We start from the raw sequence: 18,689 nt of genomic DNA, 5'->3' as shown, positions 1-18,689 counted from the left end.
TCAGGCCACTTCCTCCTTGTTCCCTCCGGATGCCCACTCTGGGGGAAGCCAGCCACCACGTGACAAGTCCAGGTACCCCAAGGCTGCCATGTGGGAGAGCCCACATGCACACGCCCTAGGGGACAGTCCCAGCTGTGTGCAGCCATTGCTGCAAAAATACCAGAAACAGCTGACCTCAATATTCAAACTCTGAATTTGTGATTTTTCCTGCTCATGAAAATTTATTTGTAACTCCAAGATAAATACTTGCACCATCCTTATGTTCTTGCCCACATGGAGGTGAGCAGAGCGGCAGAAAAAGCTGAGTTGCCCGATAGGCATGTTCTCACCTGGAACCAGGTGATGCTCTGCCTCCTGGTTTCAGCTCAGACTGTAAACAAGTGTCCTTCTCATGATCCACTGACTGCCACGTTTCTCACATTGGTGTGCTTTTCGTTGGCGATTTCTCTGTTTAAAGTGGCCCCAAGCGTCGGGTGGAAGGGCTGTCTGGCGATCCTGAGTGCAGGTAGGCTGTGACATGCCTCATGGGGAAAGTATGTGTGTTAGAGGAGCTTCGTTCAGACTTGAGTTTTAGTGCTGTCGGCTGTGAGTTCATTGTTCATGGTCAACAATATAGAATAAGGAGAAAAAGGAAGAGGAAATTTGCCAATCTGTACATACGACCACTCTTGCATCGCGAGAGTAACATGTATAGTGTGTGATGAAGCTACGGGAAATATGGAAAGTGGCTAAATTTGTGGATTCATGGGTGATGACCGATTAAAGATAAGGTGGCGTAGACAGCACAGGGTGAGTCTGAAAACCAAAGAAAGCCATGGTCACGTTACTCAGGGGAAGGGGGGTGTCAAACCTTCTCAGCTTAGTATCTAGGATAAAGGATATGATACTGAATTATAATTCGTAATTGTATTTAATGTAATTAACTGTTTTGAAGGCACATGTACTAAATAAGGTGTCTTTAAACAGAAGCTCACATCAAACAAGGAAGCTTACATGTTGATCGGTCAGCAGAAATATTGTGACCAGAGGCTTGCAAGGACCTTACCCTGGATTTCCCTTGGGAGGAATGGCTCAGTGTTCACTCCCTGTGCCCGGGGCAGTTTTCTAGAACATAACTACTGTGAATAATGAGAATCCACTGTTCAGTGAAGCTGTCCCGCCCACCCCCGCCCAGAGACGTCAGCCGCCAACATGCCAAGCAGAGGCGTCCCCTGGCCACGCCCTGGCCGAAGTGCTGCTCATAGATCTGTGAGATGTGATGAAACGGGTGCTGTTGGAACCACCATATTTTCGGGTCGTTGGAGACACAGCAATGGGTCATCGGAACAGAACTAGGTACCAGCTGTGGTGACTTCGGCAGCTGTTTTCTCTTTCCTTTCTAACCATAATTTACAGATGAGGAAACCGAGATTTGCGTTTATCTTGCTCAAGGTCACACTGCTCGAAAGCGGTGGAATAATGCTTCAGACCCAGCCTGGACTTCATCCAAACTCATGCCTTCCTCCCTGTACCGCTTCTAATTCACTCATTTTATGTGGTAACGAATAGGCCTCTTCTAACCGTTTATGTCCTTCAAGTTGTGTGGCTATGGTAACGAAGGCAGAGTTTGCCCATTTCTACAGACCACTTAGTGGAGAGGTTTAGCAGAACCTTTAGCTACATGGGGATTGCACAGACTGTTACCATGACGAATGGTGTGTACGTTAAGCAGAAAAAACCACCTGGAGATGAGGGTGTCCTGTCAGTTAGGAATTGTTCAGGCTTTAAAGGACAAGGCTGGCTTGAGGGAAAGCTCCTGAGGGCTGCGGGGAAAGACTCCGAGAGAATGAGAATGGGGGATTATTGTACAACCCGGCTGACTCATGTCAGTCTGGAGACTCACGTCCTCACTGTGTCAGGGAAGAGCTTGACCATCCACTTGTCTCCTGAGAGTGAGACTGAGCTACTCCAAAAGCATGTAAGGGGGGTGTCTGGTCCAGGAGGGATCCTGGAGTTTGGCTCCCAGAGGTCAAAGGGGAGGTTCATGGATGTGTAGTTGAATGTGTCCTGGAGTTCTAGTGGGGACCCCACTCAGCGTCATTGCTGCTAATGGGCAGGATAAAAAATGAAAGAGTAGGTTTGGGCATAAGGTGTGTTTGTCATTTTGATTCCAGGCAAACAAAGGGAAAAGGGAGGTAGACTGAACCGTAATGGATCATTGCTTTGTCCTAAGATTGGTAGGCTAGGTTGGCAAAGCTGGATGGTAGCCTTTTGGGACAAGCAGGTCCTAAGGGACAATGCAAGATGGTACACATCTTCCAGTTTCCTGGTGTTGATATGCCCCAGTGTCTTCAGCTTCTGGAGAAAGCCACTCAGTTATATGGCAGCACTTGCCCTCGTGTCACCCTCACCACCACTCTATGAGGTAGGTCTTGCAGTTGGTAGAATAATGGTCCCAAAATATGCCCATGCCCTAATCCCCAGAATTTGTGACTATGTTACCTTACATGGCCATGGGGAATTAAGATTGCTAATCAATTTTTATCTTAAAACGGGAAGCTTGTCCAAATGGGTCCAGTGTAATCACAAGGGTCCTTATAAACAGAAGCAATCGTCCTTCTAAATGGTCCTTATAAATGGCAGAAGTCAGTGATGCGATGTGAGAAAGACCTGACCAGCCATCAGGGGCTTTGAAGATGGAGGGAGGGGACAGAAGCCAAGACATGTGAGCAGCTTCTGGAAGTTGGAAATGGTAAGGAAACGATTCTCCCCTGGAACCTCCCGAAGGAATGCGGCCCTGCTGGTACTTTGCTTTCAATCCCGTGAGACCCATTTCAGACCCATTCTGGCCTCCAGAACTATAAGGTAACTTTGTACTAATCCACCGTATTTGTGCTAATTTGTTACAGGAGGAATAGGAAACAGATACAAGTTTTATTCCCCATACTTTAGAGGTGTCGAATTGAGGCTTAGAGAAAACAAAGTCACTTGCTCAAGTCAGCAACATTCACAGGAAAAAGGGACAGCAGAAATCTGGTCCCAGGCCCGTGCCACCCTGCGTCCACACGTGCAGCTCCAGGGCGCTGCTTGTCCCCTGGACCTCACGTCATTTTCTTTGGAATTGGATTTGGCAAGTGTTCAAGACATTGATGTGAAGGAGTGAGAGGGCCGCCTCAGCTGTGTGGAATGTGTCCTGACAGGGACACTGTGACATTGCCACCAGACCTAGTCAGGAATAACTCAATACAAATGCAAAATTTGAGGTTTGGGTGGGAAGCATCAAATGATAATATAATTAAACTCAACATTTTATGACATTGTCAGGACTGCATCTCCATCTGAGCTGGCTCTTCGTCCTGGAAAGTGCTGAGACAGAGCTCAAACTTAGAAATATTCAGAAACTGCTGAGCCAACGGCATTAATATTGATGAGGTGTCAGAGCGTGCTGACAGGTTGGCGGGAGCAGCATGACGTCCCAGGTTTGGGCCGCTCTGCTCTCCGTCACTGCCCAGTCAACTGAAGGTGGCCCTGACTTTAACTTCTCCATCAATGCATGTGCTGAGCTGTCGTTCCTGCTCCCCCAAGGGGCCCCCTCTCTTATCGTGAGACTTTTCAAATGCTGCCTGAGGGACAGCCCAGAGGAATCACTGGGTCAGCCGAGAGGAACTGGCTGGGCTGTGCAGGGACCCCCGCCCCATCTCCAGTCACAGTGAGTCCTCGTTCACCTGGTGTGTGTGTGTGTGTTTCCTTCCGCTTGAGGTTCCATTTCAAAAAAGTGGTCTGCTGCTACAAAGAGCTTGAGACCTGACGATGTGAAGGTCTACCGTGGGGAAATGCAGTGGGAAACTTATTTAATCAGTAACTACTGACACGACGATATACCAGACACGATCCTGGTCGCTGGAGAGAGAGCCTTAAATAAATGAGACGATAACACCTGTCCTCCAAGACTTACAACCTTAGTGAGGTAAAACATGATGCCCCAAATTATCACTGGGGAATGTCTGGGCGTTCCTACATTCTGTGCTTTCTTGGCCCCCAAGACTGAAGTTAAAATGTAAGTAATGTCACATTTAAACACGTACTCTCTTGCACCTGACCATTATCTGATGGCATGCCCCCTCCCCCCAGGGACACTGGGAGTCTCTAGACGTCTCATTTGTATGTAAGAATGTGTGGCATTGGTCTTTCCTTGGGGACCCCGCTGCTTTCCCAGCCCTCACTGCTCTGCCAGTCCCTTCTGCTGACCCCTGCAGCCCTGTCTCAGGGAGGTCGTCCCCTCTGGAGCACAGCGGGGGCGGCTCTGGGGAGAAATGGGGATGAAATGCTCTTTTTTTCTGGTGCCCCCAAGTCTGGCTGGTTTGTGATGAGGACCCCTCCTTCTGTTTTGGCTCCAAGTCTTGTGTCCCCAGGATTTCGGCCGATGTCCATGAGCTGGATCAGGTCTCCTGGCCTGGGCACAGTCTGTTGTCCTCTGCTGACTAAGTCTTTGTTCTTGCCTGAAGTTACCTCACGGCTCTTTTGGGAAAATTCTCTCCCAAGAAGTTCCTCCATCAATCCCTTCTCAGAATGGGCTTCTTCTGGGTGTCCCACCAGTTTTCCAGACAACCTATCCTGCCCCCATGCTGGCGGCGAATTTCACTTTTCCTCATTCTGTGACTCTCTGTGTCCATCTTCTGCCCTCAAACTAATCAGGAACTCCTGTCCTTCTCAGACTGGCTGGGACGCAGGCCAACTGCGCTGCCCTCACATGGCCTCACTGATCCTGAATGACATTGTCATTATAACACAGTCATCACGAGGAACAATTTGGCAAGTCCCAGAGACTTAAATGTTGTAGAAAATGCCCCTAGACTTGCAGACCTTGGGGGGTGGGGGTGGGGCTTGCCTTTCATTCTTAGAACAGAAGGACTTTTTACCTGGGAAACAGACTAATTCCCGGCCTAACCCATTGGCCCAGTCTCCGCAAGGCTTTACTGAATTCAGAGACACAGCGTGGTGGCCAGAGTCCTTCTAGGTGTCCCTGAGCTTCTTGAAGAACAGTGGGGATCCCCTCATCTTGGTCACAGCTGTCCGGTTCCCTCGCCGGGTGATGCCACAGCACCCACACTCCCGTCCGCTCGCCTGTCCCAGGCCCGGCCTGCACGGTCCTCCCCTCCTGGACTGGATGGACGAGGGAAGGCGGGACGTTGGAAGTGCTTGCCTCTTAACACATTTTGTCCCCACAGATCGCTCTTTTTCCTCTGGAGGGTGGAGCAGGTGCAAAGGTCCAGTGCCCCTCACTGTCTTTCTTTCCCTGAGGGCGCTTGTCTCTGCCTCTGCTGCTCTGAGAGCTGGAGAATGAAAGGGTCAAGGCTGTGACCGTAGTCTGGTGTCTCCTGGCGCTGGACTGACCTCACGACCCTCCTGCTCCTCGTCTTTCTTCCTTAGTGTTGGGGGTGGGGGGCCGGATGTTGCTGGCCCTTGCGGTATCTTAAAGATTTTTAACTACATTTGAAACAGTGCATTTCTTATGAAAACCGTTTCTTCTTTGTCCTGAGAAGTTGGACAGTTCCGTAATTCTGGGTCCCCAGGGGGCAGTCAGCTGGCCACTTCCTTCAGCCAGGCCTCGCTCCCTTCGGTTCACACGCCTGCTTGGGCCCCTACACTGGCTTTCCCTGTGCAGCCCCTGCAGGCTTCTGGGAGTTCAGGCTCTGCCTTTATTGTCATGGCTTTTGAATAGCCTGAGTTATTTGTAGAACTTACATTCATTTCCTCCAGGCCACACACGTTTTGACCCAAGTGAGAACTGTATGCCCAGAGACAAAGAAGAGGGAAGGACTCTATTTATCCCCACTGATGAAAAGGAGGAAAGGGCAAACGAAGGTCACCAATTGCCTACCTTCATTGTCTCACTCCCCACTGCTGGTTCAAGTCAGGGAGGGCGTCTCCGGATGGCGTCCTTCCTTGGACGGCTGTGCCCGGTGGTGCAGGTGACGGCATGGCCCCTCTCGGACCCGGGGCTGGCGGCCCTAGACAGCATTTTCTGTTGTCCAGAGAAAGGAAACCCTCTCCTGTTGTCACAAGAGTGCTGGCGTGGCACTAATGGACACAGTTGTGAAGTCAGCTGGTGAAGAGGGGCCTCCCCTCTTGCTGTGAGACCTGTAAGCAGACGACGGGCTGGGGGGATGACCCACACTGGTCTGGACATCAGGGGGCCAGGGCTGAACTCAGCTTTGACGGGGTCCCTGAGTGAGTTTGGCCTCAGTTTCCTGTGCTGTACAACGGGGAGAAGTTTCATCTGCTCCAGAGAAAGTGACTGTGGAGACAAAATGGTGTTTCTGTGACGACCCTGACAGCACATGTGGGAGAGACAGAAGCAGGGAGGAGGCAGAACCAGCAGTGAGGGAGGTGGTGGTGGAGGAGGTAGGAAGCAAGAGGCAGGTACGGAACAGACAGGGGTGATGGCAGAAGTGGGGGGGCCATCCTGGGGATTCACCACAGCGAAGGGCAGGAATAAGTGCCTAGAATTTACATTCAATTCCAACTTTAAAAAAACCAGGCATTTTCTGGTTTTCGTGTATGTACTAATTACTCAGTCAATCCACACACGCTAAGCTTCTCCTCTGACCCGGGCGTTCTGCTAGGTGTTGGGCCACAGAATGACAAGGTTGGGTCCGAGCTAAAGGACCCAGCCTTGGTCCTTTATCTGTGTTCTTATGAGGGATACAGATAAGCCCCACAAGGGGTTGCCTGGAGGTTTGCGAGAGCTGGGGAGCCAGGGCCCTTCCTCTCTCCTCATCTCTGGAGAGCATTGGCTTTCACTGCTCTTGCCTGATAAAGGAGGAGTCACTTGATCAGGTCCTGATTTGGCCATGGGACCACGCGCTGGGTCACTGTGCGAAAAGGGCCACCTCTTGCGTGCCTCGCTCTCTTTCCTGCCACCAGGCCCAGGCAGAGCCTGCCATCCTGGGTGGGACTAGCCAGGCATCTTCTTCCAGGCCTTGTAGCACCCACGGGAGGCTGACCCAGACCGTCTGACCCTGCTGACCCCGTGTTTTTGTCATCTCTCTCTCCATCCCGTTGGACAACTGGCTGTGCTGGGCCCATAGTCTGTGTTTCAGTCTAATCCAGCTATTTCATTTTAGCTCTAATCTGCGAGGCCAGCAGGGGCATATCCCGAGCTTCCTCGTCTGTGACATGGGGTCACACCGGTGCCTGCTTCCTGGCGTGGGCGTCATGTGACGGTCAGGTAAAGCTTGCAGATGTGCAGGAAGTACTGAGAGAGTGTTGGGCCCCACTGGCCGGCTGTTAGTACAGTAACGTTGTTTCCTCTTTGGCCATTGCTTTTGAGTTTGGTCCCATCAGGAGGGAACCCCATGGAAAGCAGGTGGCAGCAGCCAGCAGGCTGGTGTTTCTCCAGACGCTGACCATAGCAACAGACCTAGCAATCCCCCGAGCAGGGAGTAGGGGTCTCTGTACTGAAGGTCCACCGTGAGCCTCCCCTAGCCTGGGAACTCTCATTAACAAGAGGCGTTTTAATGAAATGTGGAAGATGGCATTGGGAATCGGCCTGTTTGAACACTTAATTCTTATGGTGAATTCATGAGTTAGGAACACAGAGGATCAGGGAGGTCGCACCACCTCTCCCAATGTCACCACCCATTGTGAACCTCCCACCCCAGCAAAGCTCCCACTCCCCCAGGTTCCTGCCTCAGGAGGTAGGAGGCTGCCCACTCTTCTGCCTGTAAAATGCTGTTCTCCCTCTTTCTTTCAACAGGTAAAATATTTCTCTTTGGGGACAGAGGAAATGAAAACTTCCTGTATTTTGATGTTATGACTCTTTACCCTTTTGAAATACCAGGCTTTTTGCTATTTTTACTTTTAGCCAAAATATTGTGTAAAGGTCTCAAAATGTTATAGGACTCGGCCCATCTTAGAGATGGTTTTGGGATCGATGCTGTAAGTAGAATCTGGGTCTCCCATCTGAACTAAACTTTAGTGCTTTTTTTATCTCATCTCCATAGCTGCTTACATTCATATCTTCTCCCCTGCCCCACACCCTTTTCTTTTGGAGTTTTGACTTGAGAACAAGTGCCTCAGAATGTCAATGTCGCAGCAATGTATTATTGTTCACAAATACCCTCCCTCCTAAAAAAAATAAAAGTTCAGTGCTTTGGTTGCATATTTGTGCTCCTGAACCAAGGACATTTGAAAAATAATATGTTATACGCCAAAAAGATGCTCATCTATACTTATGTTTATAATCTCTGCAAATGTCAAAGCAAACTGTGCATATTAAATGTGTAGTTAAGGACGTATGGTTCTCCATCCACAGGACGTCATGGAGCCACTCCAAGGCGACGCAGTGGAACCACTCATGGCAGGTGAAGGGGGCAGAATGCGGGGAGCGCAGCCTTTGCCCCAAGCACTTACCGTTCTGCGTGATCTATGTTCACAGGCCCACCACCCATTAGACTGTGCCAGGCACCGTGCCAGGTGTTTCCTTGTGCCCTTTTCATTCATGCCAATGGCAAAGGTGAGCCAAGCATCATCACTTCTTAGATGGAGGTGTCTGAGCTGAAGGTCAACGTCAGGATGTGAGTGTCTGGCAGGTTTGGGTTACAGGACACTGAGCCTTTTCCAGATGGAGAGTCCATGATCCACTTATAACTCTGATGCATGAGTCCTACTGATCTTCTCTCCAGGGCAGGATTCCAGTCACCTTTTCCTGAACCCCTCTCTGCCCTTGTCACTGCAAAGCAGTGCTCAGTCCAGTGAAAGCACAGTATGTGTCTGCAGAGGTGCCATAGTTCATGGACCTTCCTTCTTTCTTTAATTATTTTGGGAAACTTACATAGGCAATGTGCACACAATTCAGAAGATGTCAAAGGAGTAGAGAGTAAATGTTCGGCCCTCTCCACTGGCCCCGCCCCCCTCAGCCCTAGTTCCCTCCCTCGGGGGCCATCGCTGTAGCTCATTTCTTGTGTTGCCTTCTAGAGATAGTCCAGGCATATAAAGTACATTCCAAGCATGCATATCTCTACCCCACCCACTTTGTACATCTACAACTGTGCATACTTTTCAAACATTTCCCCTACTCTGATGTTTAATGCTACATCTTAGAGCTCATTTCATGTCAGGGCATCTCAATCTGCTTCTTTCTTTTCTAAAAGACTGTTTAGGTTCCATTTTATGTGCCCTAATTAATTTGAATATTTATTTAAGGATATTTAGGTTGTTGGCAATTTTTCATAATGCAAACAATGCTACAATGAATATGTATGGGCATGCAATGGATTGTTTTAATACTTTGGTATTAGTACAATAAATTCCTGGAAATGAAATTGTCAAAGGATGCGATAATTTAAAAACTTGGCAGACCCTTCCAAACTGCTTCTCACAGAGGTTAACATAGTTTAATCCCCTCAGTGGTGTTTGAATTAGGCTCCAGACTGCTCACATTTTAGTTCAAGTACGTAGTTGTGTGTTGTAAAGAACACAGATTAGTCCCAGTGGTACAGACCGGGGCCACTCACTTCCCTTCCACGAAGCTGTTTCCACGGCCCCAGAAAGGTAATACCACATGTCCAAGCCACGCCATGGCTTTGTAACGACTAAGTTAGACAGCCTTTAGCGCCATGCCCTGTCAACTCCAGAATGTTCGGCACTGAGCATCACCAACTGTACGGCGAGCTCCGTGGGTGTGCCTGCCCAGGGCTTGTAGGAGATTTTGTCCTCTCGCTCCCATGCTCTGCGGGGTGATGAACACCCTGAGTGTCCTCAGAAGCAGATGAGGGGGATGAGTAAGTGGCATCACCTCTGAAAGGATCTGTAGAGTCTCTGTTGGTCTGCTCTCCCCCTCGGAATGCAGGCTGGAAAAGGGCCGACAATGCTCAGAGCTGAAAGATGGACAAGCGCAGGGAGATACACATCGTCACATCTTCGGAGAACCACTTTGCCGTCAGAGGACCGCCGCAGGAGCTGGGAACCATCAATTTCAAATTTTCATGTACCTTTTGAGGAGAAGGACAAGTTGAATTCTAATTAAATCATTACACTCAGAACGAAATGATTTGATGAGTGAGTTCTGCCTGCTTTCTTGCAGATTCCATCTTATCCTTATAAAGATAGCTTCTATAGTAAATAGAAACTATAATAAATAACATTGTTTTAAATTAAAAAAAAAGAGTCATTGACTGAAGTCAGGATTTTTGTATCTTAATTTTTTAAATAATAAAATAATACACTGTGACTGTCCTTATTGAGTAAAAAAAATAAAGTAATAAAATAATACATAATTATTATGAAAACTTCGATCAGTGCAGGAGTATATAAAGTGTGAAATTCTCCAGTTCTTTGTCCTGATCCCAGCCCAGCTACCTCCACGCATAGACAGGGCACAGTTAGATATTTATGCTTTGGGAGGCTTTTTTCTGTGCATATTAAAAACTATGTGTGTACACATTATATATTACTATACATAAATAAGCATTTTACATGTATACGAGGTCTAACTATCAAGTTCACAAACTTGTTGCAATGATGTTGCTAACCTTTAGTGATGTCAGAGGGTTTATTCATTATGAATTTGTACCAACTGGACAAACAGTGAACCAAGTTGACTATTTGGAAGTGCTGAAAAGGCTGCGTGAAAAAGTTAGATGACCTGAACTTTTCGCCAACAATTCATGGCTCTTGCATCACGACAATGCACCAACTCACACGGCACTATCTGTGAGGGAGTTTTTAGCCAGTAAACAAAAAACTGTATTGGAACATCCTCCCTTCTCACCTGATCTGGCTCCCAATGATGTCCTTCTTTACCCGAAGATAAAGGGAATACTGAAAGGAACACATTTTGATGACATTCACGACATCAAGGGTAATACGACGACAGCTCTGATGGCCATTCCAGAAAGAGTTCCAAAATTGCTTTGAAGGGTGGACTAGGCGATGGCGTTGGTGCATAGCTTCCCAAGGGGAGTACTTCAAAGGTGACCATAGTGATATTCAGCACTGAGGTATGCAGCACTTTTCCTAGGATGAGTTTGCAAACATAATTGTCCGACCTTTTTACATACATCTCCAGGCATGGAGACCCCACGAAAGGGTTGCTCACACCCTTACCTTTAACCCTTAGTGACTTGCCTTGAAGTCCTCCTCTTGGGCCAGACCCACTTCCTTCTCCTTCCTACTCCACCTCAGGCAACGATGTGCTGCGAAATCACCTCTCAACAGCAACAACAACAAAGCCACGATTTGTAGCATCTGCCAATTTCTGTGGTGTAAATACTGCTATCAGGGTCTATTTTAAGCTACCAACATTTTAACAACCAGGTTGCAAAATCTGTGCACATTTGATTATCTGCTGTAGTTGATACGCTGCCTGGCACAGGCCTGTGCGGCATATCTCAAGGCCCCCTTGGTTCTGGGCATGACATGGGGTATTGATAGCAAGGAAACAGCTAGTGATGAGCTCATGGAACAATGCACAGAGTTTCTGCAGCACCTCTTCTGGGCTTGGGTTTCAGAACTAGAGTTTGGGTCTTGCACGAGGTTTTCTTTAACCAGCATCACTGCTATCATGCACGCTGACCCCTCTTTCCATGTATCTGTAAGGACCCTCCCTTGAGTGGACCTGAAAACTCTAGTTTGGGGGTGAGCAATGTGACCCCAGGGCTTTCTAGAACTATCTATGTTATTTTTGTTTGCTGGATATAAAAAAGAGACTCAGGGCCTTTGACTTTCGTAGGTATTTGTAACCCTCACTAATTCTTCTTTCGAAGAATCTTGTCCATGACCTGTTATCCACCAATTGAAATTTTGTGTAAGAAATAAATAAGGAGTGCCCTGTTTGTGTCTTTGGAATAAACGCCGTCTTTGGAACTGAACACTGAGGACCATTTCTTATTGACATGTCCTTCCCTCTAAGAATCCACATTAGCCATATTTCTGGATGGAATTAAGCTTTATTCTCACCCAGTATTTTCAGCCTCCAGAAGAGTAAACAGCAACCTCAGGAAACTGATACATCTGCAGCTTTGCGAAAGAATAACATTCCTTCCTCTCCCAACTTGGGAGAGAGCGCTGGGTCCCCCATGTTCCCCAGAAGGATGCCAGATGCAAGAAAGTTTCCTTTCTTTGGCTGGTCTTTCAAGTAAAGTGAAGAATTCTTGGAGCATGAGTCACCTATCCTGACTCCAGGCAGAATCCATGGCGAGGACCTCCTGGGGAACAGGAAAAGTGAGAAAGAGGCCAAACCCATGCTTCTGGGGCCCTGTAAAGGGCTCCCCATCACTGCTTATCTTCTCCAGACCTCTGCCCACTATTTTTCACACGGGAGCTGTAGTTTTCAAAGTGAGGCTGAAGGACATGGGACCTCGTACAGAAGGAGCAATGTAGCACCGAGGGCTGGCAGGAGACCCAGGACAAGCGCAGGGCATCTGCTCCTCTTTCCTGGAGAGTCCCAGGCTGAGGGCCATGTCAGCTAACAGCGCATGGGACTCAGGGGCACAGCTTCAACCGTGCTGAAGACCCTGCCGCCCCCTCAGGGCCACCAGGCCCATCCAGAGGTTCCAGAAACAGAACCCCCAAAGGGGAAATGAGGCAATTCTGGCTCCAATTCCTGAATGCAAATATTCCCTATTGGTGAAAAGAGCCCAATCCAAGGACAAACTGCTGTCATCCCGCGGTGTAAGCAAATGATTATTCTTTGCGGTCCCCCGACAGCATCTCTGCCAGTTTGTTTTAGAGCAAATATGTAATTTCAGGGGTGACTGTGTACATCCCCTAGGGCGGCTTCACTTTTCCCAGTGATTCTTTACGGAGACTCACGCAGGGTTTTTGAGCGTCTGCTTCCAGTTCAGGAACTGCTTAAATGACCAGAAAAGCTGGCAACGTCAAAGCCACTGTCAGTTGCACTCAATTAGCAATGAAGCAAAACAGCTCCTGGAATTGCCACCCACGCTGCCAGGTCCTAAGCCGGAGCCCGAGGACAGCAAGTGCAGGCCTCTCTGTCCCTGAGCCTCGGAAATAGTTCAGTGGGTCTCTTTACCCAGATCTTCTCAGGCCTTGCACGTGGACCTGCACTTTGTGGGCGGAGCCTTGTTCCAGGTGCTGTGACCTTATTGGACAACATAGTCCCATGGATTTGCATTCATTCTTTTTTTTTTTTTTTTTTAATTTTATTTTATTAAATTTATTGGGGTGACAATTGTTAGTAAAATTACATAGATTTCAGGTGTACAATTCTGTATTACATCATCTATAAATCCCATTGTGTGTTCATCACCCAGAGTCAGTTCTCCTTCCATCACCATATATTTGATCCCCTTTACCCTCATCTCCCACCCCCACCTCCCACCCCCCTTACCCTCTGGCAACAACTAAACTATTATCTGTGTCTATAAGTTTCTGTTTCTCATTTGTTTGTCTTGTTCTTTTGTTGTTTTTGGTTTATATACCACATATCAGTGAAATCACATGGTTCTCTGCTTTTTCTGTCTGACTTATTTCGCTCAGCATTACTCTCTCAAGATCCATCCATGTTGTCACAAATGTTCCTATATCATCTTTTCTTACCGCCGAATAGTATTCCATTGTGTATATATACCACAACTTCTTTATCCATTCATCTATCGAAGGACATTTTGGCTGTTTCCATGTCTTGGCCACCGTAAACAAAGCTGCAATGAACATTGGAGCACACGTGTCTTTATCTCTAAATGTTTTCAGATTTTTTGGGTAGATACCCAGGAGAGGGATTGCTGGGTCATATGGCAATTCTATTCGTAATTTTTTGAGGAACCTCCACACTGCCTCCCATAACGGCTGCACCAGTCTGCATTCCCACCAACAGTGTATGAGGGTTCCTTTTTCTCCACAGCCTCTCCAACATTTGTTACTATTTGTCTTGTTGATGATAGCCATTCTGACTGGGGTGAGGTGATATCTCATTGTGGTTTTGATTTGCATTTCTCTGATGATTAGTGATGTTGAGCATTTTTTCATATGTCTATTTGCCATTTGTATGTCCTCTTTGGGATTTGCATTCATTCTTTAGGACCTGGTTCTGAGGAACAGAGAATTAAGAGAAAGCTCGTCTGCTCACCGTGCCCCACAAATACAGCTAGTGTTTCATGCAGGAAATTTTTCTGCAAAACATGTTTGTTTATTTTCATGTAGATTATTGAAATGAAATAATTCTTACGTATCTGCTGGAGGCTTTGAAAGCCTCCCATGGTGGAGCTTTGTAACCCCAGGCATTTGTTTGCCGTCCGAGGAGCTGGTCAGGACAGGGAGGGGACGTGGCCTCTGTCAGGGCACAGTGTCACATTCGACCGCCACGTTATCCACCTCTATGACCCTTCTTGAAAAAGACACCATGTAAACTTTCTCAAAAGCCTGGTGCTGTGGTAGTCCGGACTCTGCCAAACAAATAGTGCTGGAATTTTGGCTTTGCTGTAAAAAGAAACGTTGCGCTGCCAAAGCGGTTCCAGCATGAATGGCTGCTGTGTACTTCAGGGTAATGTTTACCAGAGATCAACGATCAGATGTCTTGACCTAATCAATTTAGGGGAAACGGGCTTTGGAGTTCGTTCTCACACATAACCGCCAACTCTGCTCCATCCTGGTTCGAACGCTCTTGTGGGCTTTTCTTATCAGAGGCGGCTGAGTGTGACAGGGAATTCAAAGGCCAGCTCCGTCACATTTGTTTGAAAACAGCGATCCGGGCTGGGGTTGCTGCACATCGAGTGTGTTCCAGAAGGTTGTACAACGATCTTTCCCCTGGCAGTCCTTGGGAAGTCATCTTCTGAGGGTTATTTTGATGAACAGAATTCCCAGATGAATTTAAACACACTTCACCGAGTGGCCTCTAGAGTCAGAAGCCACTTGGGTTTGTTATCCCAACAGCTTCTCAGAAACAGCATGGAGTCAAATGCTAGAAAATATTATTTAAATGATTTTTTTAGCCCTCTGGGATCAGACTCTAGAAACAGGTTGTTTATTGGCAGAATTCTCAATTCCTCCTTTCTCCCATCAATATTCAGTGGGGTGTGTGTGTGTGTGTGTGTGTGTGTGCGCGCGCGCGCGCGCGCACGTGTCTTAATCAAACAATAGTATCGTTGGGTTCACCTTTAATTATTTGGCTTGCAATTGACTTAAAATATAATTCCTCTGTTGAATATGTGGGTAATTATACACTATGCATTCTTGATCCTACACTGCAATTGAAAGATACATCGTTTTCACAAAGATTTTCCTAAAAATCAGTATAATTGCCACAAGGTTGGACACGCAGTACCCCATCTGCTGATGCTGTGGAATGTTTGAAAGGGTGGCTGGCCAGGGTCGTGGCAGGATGAGGATGACGGGGGGTCAGGGGCTGGGTGCTGGTGTTGAATCCACGCCCTGTGTTTTCCAGCTCTGTGATCTTAGCCTGTCCCAGCACCAGTTCCCTGTGTGTAAAGTGCTGGTGGCACTAGGACCTTACCTCCCACTCAAAATTCTTTCCTTTGCTCGCTCAGGAAATGGTTCTGCACCAGGCACTGTCCTCGGCTCAGGGAGATAGTGCAGGGGGAGCACCAGGCACTATTGGGCAACTGGAGGGTGTTCGATAGATACTGGCCATTAGTCTCCCAAGTTAGTGAACATAAGGGAAGAAGCACTACTGACTTAAAAATACCACCCCCTCCCGGGTTTTCTACCGTCGCTATGAGTCTGTTATTAAGAATTTCCAACACAAGGAGGAGAAAGGCTTCAAATGCTCCCTGGTGAGCATTACCTAGACAGAGGACTTACAAACACTCCCGTCAAAGTGCGGTGTATGCTGCCGTCAGGGAGCTTCTCCTCCAAGGATTTATGTCTTGTGGTCCACCAAGCACCCTGCTCCGCTGGCCGCTGGCTCTAGGGACACATGCTGACCCCAGTCCCCAGCGCCACACAGCCCTCAGCTGGCCCTCCTGCCCAGGACGCACCCTGTGGCCTGACATCTACAAGAGGTGTGTGCACCCCCCGGATTTGCTCTCGATAAAGAAAACTCTGATTTCAGAACTAACAGCTGCCAAGCCCCCTTGATTTTCATAGCACTTGAATGAGTTTGGGAAAACGCAAAGTGTAGAGTAGTTTGAGGTGTGTGTGTGTGTGTGTGTGTGTGTGTGTGTGTGTGTGTGTGTGTGGCTAACCTATGCCAATAGAAATCTAGCAGGCGGGAGGCTAGCCAGGGGTGGGGGCAAAGGGAGGGGAACAGGAGGAGAGAGGGACAGGCTCAGTGGCACTTGGCAGAGGCCTGGACCTGAAAAGAAACAGCAGACACAAGCGATGCCCCGTGTGAGAGACTGGGGACAGCATTTCTAAGGCCAGGGAGGCCTGGCCGTAAACGTGAGGTTGTTTGCTTCCTTGTGCCGGCCACGAACGGGCCAGCACTGGGCGCCTCAGGAGGCTAAGGGAGAGGAGGTGTGCGGCCGGGCAACGCAGCCAGCAGGAGGCGGCCAGGGCCTTGGTAGGAGCAGGAGAGGAACAGAGCAGGTGGGGATGTGTGGGCTGGCTCACCGGAGGGTATGAGACGCCTCCTCCCGCACCACGTCGCAGAGCAGGACACCCTCGGAGTGAGAGGGACACCACTAGGTCAAAGAGGAAATGTACTTGCTCGGGTTGCTTTCCTTGTCTGTGCTCACAGGTCGTTTTGGGTTTGATTTTCACGGGAAAAGCGGTATACATGGAAATACTCCTCACATCACCATTTGTAATGGCAAAACCGGAGAGGCTCTGGATGTCTAGCAATGTTGGAATGATTAATTAAATGTCAGCACTTAATAGTCAGGGTCTACTATGCAGCATTAAAACCAATCATAATGAGGACTGCAGAGCAACACGGAGAACACGTATGGTACCGTGGTGACGACACGCAGTGTAGTGGCAGCTAACAGCACGCAGGAATGCTTGACTGAGCACCCACCACGTGTTGGGGAGGACGGGCTGTGGATCCTGGCACAGAAGTCCTGTTCTCTCTGAGAGTGGGGGCCCACTGGGCAAAACAGAGCACAGTGAGAAATGGTGGAAACTTCTAAAGAAGTGGTCCCAAAGAGACATATGTTATGACGACTTATGAAGCTTCTATGGAAGATGCAAGTGGGCACGGGAGATAGAGCATGGCTTACTTGAGAGCAGCAGGCTGAGAGCCAAGCGTGCAGATCAAAAGGCTGGAAGGAAGCAAACCAGAGCGGGGAACCAGGGTTCTGTATGGTGGCTGCGCAGGTACCTCCTTGGGTCAGGTCCTGACTTCTCCCCTTACCTGCTGTGGGACTGTGGGCACATCTGTTGTTGTTGTTTTTTTAATTTATTGGGGTGACTAGGCACATCTTTTAACCACTCTCTGCCTCTGTTTTCTCATTGGTGCAATGGGGATACCGGTAGCACCTACCTCCTAGCAGGTCGTGAGGTCTGAATAGATTAATGTGGGCGATTACGTAGAGGTGATACTGGGTCTGTGCTCAGGGATGGTTAGCTATTATCATCACTGCATTGTCGTGATTTGTTTAGTCTTGACATTTTGGATAATGTAATAATATTGCATGGATTCTTATAATGTCTCAATATAAATAAAACAATTTTTATCATTTGTGGAGGTGTGGGTCCTCCAAGAAGCAGATGACAAGACCAAATGAAACGTGTGATAATTATATATGAAGGGACACACCTGTGAGAGAAAGTGGGGCGGGAGCTGGGGAAGGTGTGCTCAAACCTTAGACGTGACTCCAAAGTCTCCAGGGACCCTGCTTCCCAAATAAGTCCAGCTCCTCAGCTTTGTGCTCACGGTCATTCACAATTTGTTCTCCTATCTTGGCCTCTCAATCTCACTACCCTTGACCGACTCTTCTGCTTACAGCATGTATCTGTCAAATGGTTTCAGTCCTTGTTCCCCAATCGGTTCCATGCAGCATTTCTCTTCTGTCTTTACTCAGAGCTGATGTCATGCTTGGTGGCTTCTCCAGAGCTGTGTGGAGGCACCTTCCCCAAAGAGTGGCATGGTATAGAATGTCCACTTTCTTCTCTTGGATAGCTTTAATTTTCTATTATCTTCATGTTAATTTGATGATGACTTTTTTAAATTCCAAGACTATTGTGGCCTTAAATGTTGTGTTTGTATAACTTTTGTAGTCTTTAAGAAACTCCATTATATATCCAAAGAAGAAAGAGTTTTCACTGATCTGTGAGCCTATTCACTTTTGATAGATATCATTAAATGAGAAGATTTACTGATCTGACTTCCCAAGCATTCATTTCAAACACTTAGTATTTATCTCCAGTTCCTCAGTAATACATCTATGTATCTTCATACTACATCTATTGGATCAAGCAACTGTACACCTTAATCTACCGGAAATTCTCGGATGAAGGAATAAACGTTACAAGAGAATCTTGATGTACATGCTTTGCTTTGACTTACACTGATTTAGCTCTGCCCAGCATGTTTTCAGTTAATCAATAAGTCATTACCAACCAACCTAGGCATATAGTGGTTGAGGAAAACCTGCATTCTAGTGGTCATCACACGGTCAGAACCTCCAGAGCCTTGGACATGCACCGTCATGGTTGCAGTTCTCTCTGAAGAAGTCAGGCCGTAGAAATTTTGCTCATCCGGAAGAATCAACAGGCCGGTGAGTACATCGCAATACTGTGAATTCAGAGCCCTATGTGTGAAGCCAGAGGTTCTAATGATCCGTCAG

At 47.9% G+C, this 18,689-nt stretch overlaps 1 long non-coding RNA gene across 2 annotated transcripts in view; it reads left to right on the top strand.

The window, feature by feature from the left end:
* The window catches only part of LOC109451501 (uncharacterized), a 64,418-nt gene extending 54,287 nt beyond the window's left edge, over positions 1–10,131 (top strand). Inside the window, exons 5-6 of one of the 2 annotated variants that reach the window (XR_012490387.1) lie at positions 967–2,731; positions 2,889–10,131. This is a non-coding gene — a long non-coding RNA (uncharacterized LOC109451501). Of the gene's footprint in view, positions 1–966 lie in introns of both variants that reach the window. The other variant, XR_012490384.1, reaches the window with a different exon arrangement.
* Positions 10,132–18,689: the final 8,558 nt, after the last annotated feature.

The sequence above is a fragment of the Rhinolophus sinicus genome, linkage group LG01 (assembly GCF_036562045.2).
Source record: "Rhinolophus sinicus isolate RSC01 linkage group LG01, ASM3656204v1, whole genome shotgun sequence".
NCBI classification, from domain to species: Eukaryota; Metazoa; Chordata; class Mammalia; order Chiroptera; family Rhinolophidae; genus Rhinolophus; species Rhinolophus sinicus.
The sequence above is the reverse complement of the archived record's forward strand: the minus strand, read 5'-3'. Positions and strand labels throughout refer to the sequence as shown.